The sequence below is a fragment of the Volvox carteri genome (assembly GCF_000143455.1).
Source record: "Volvox carteri f. nagariensis unplaced genomic scaffold VOLCAscaffold_28, whole genome shotgun sequence".
NCBI lineage: Eukaryota > Viridiplantae > Chlorophyta > Chlorophyceae > Chlamydomonadales > Volvocaceae > Volvox > Volvox carteri.
Genome location: NW_003307571.1, coordinates 1,517,204 through 1,519,063, shown reverse-complemented (window position 1 = coordinate 1,519,063; position 1,860 = coordinate 1,517,204).

Genomic DNA, 1,860 nt, shown 5'->3' with positions numbered 1-1,860 from the left:
GCCCCACCCCCCCCATCTGTAACCCCACCCACCGACCCACCGACCCACCTGGTCACCAGCACCTCCACGGAGAACTCCAACCGCTCTTGCTCCCTCCGAGCAGCCGCCCGCGCGTCCTTGTCACGAACCTCCCACACAAACACGCTGCCGTCCTCGCCACCGCTCACCTGCACGCGGGTGTACGGTACGGCGAAGGGGTTAGGGTAAGATACGGAGGGAGAGTATGGATATCACATGATAGGCCTTATGGCCGCTCTTTTGCATCTCCTCTCTCCCCCTTCCCCCCTCTCCCCCCTCCTTCAGTAGAATAACACACACACACAAGGTCGCTCGGTGCTGTCACCAACCCCTCCCCTGGCCCCCGCCACATAATGGTGCTGTAAACCGTGACCAGCTTCCCCGTCGTACAACAAACAAAACCCTTACATACATACATCCACACATATGTATTTATAGGTATACAATCATGTACATCACATGTAATCTTATAAATTTTACGTATATATAATAATGTATAATAGGATGGATTTATATTATGTGTACGGTATACGTGTGTGTCCCTTCCCTTCCCTTCCCTTCCCCCTAAACCACCCGCTCTCACCCACCAGCAAAGACTCGTCCCAGGACACCCGCAACCGCGACACGGGCGCCGCGTGGCACTTGGCCTCCTGGAATTCCCCTGCACCGCAGAGCGTGTAAGAAGAGGGATGAAGAGGGGGTTAGGGGCAAGTGGGGATATGTGTGTATGTATGTATGTATGTATGTATGTATGTATGTATGTATGTATGTATGTATGTATGTATGTATGACTTAGATTACACTGTGGGCTGCGAGAGCCGGGGGCCGAAGCCGAAACACAGCGCAAGGGTCGGGAGCACACAGCACAAGTCGGTTAGTCTTGTGTGCTCCCGACCCCGACTCAGACTGCCAACACTCTACGCAGCCACTCCGCAGCCCCTCCATCCGGGGATGGCGCTGCATTGTATGTATGTATGTATGTATGTATGTATGTATGTATGTATGTATGTATGTATGTATGTATGTATGTATGTATGTATGTATGTATGTATCTACGTAACCGTGTGCGCTGCGGGAAAGAGGGAGGGCCGACAACTGTACTCGTTTCGCGCGCTTCCTAGCCCGCCCGCACAAACCCCCCAACACAAACACGCAATCCCCCCGGCGACTCTTCCCCTTTTCAGCACCCCCTCCCCAACGCCAACAACAGGTCAGAAGGAAACCCGGCAAGCGCCGGCAGGCAGGCAGGCAGCAGAGCCATCACCTCACGCAACTCCCCCCCCTTTCTCCCCCGACCCGACACGGTGTTTAATCCCCCGCGCTTCCCCTTCTTCCCTTCCCCCCTCCTAATCTTCTCCTGGACCATCCGTCTATCGCTGGTATCTCCTTCATTCGCCAGTGGTTCGTCTTCTCCCCCGGCCCCCTCCCCCCCGTTCACACACACGCACACACACACGCACACATGCACACACACGCACACACACACACGCACACATGCACACACGCACACACACACACGACCCCTATGTGTGTTGCCAAATGTCGCTCTCGCCTGTAAGGGGGTACTTGTAGGTGCGCACTCCGCCGCTCTCCGTGGCGGCAAACATGACCCGCGCATTCGACAGCAGAACCAGCTGGGTGAGGTTAACACCCCCCGTGTCGATTTCCTTGGAGATAGTGGTGCCGCTACCCTGCGGGTGCGTACGTACAAGTGCGGCGTTGAAGAAAAAGGAAACCGTGGGGAAGGAAGGGTGTACAAACCCCGAAAACCCCTTAAATCCCCGACAACCTGATCCCACCCCACCCTTTCCTCTTCAACTCCCATACACACCCCCTCCCCCA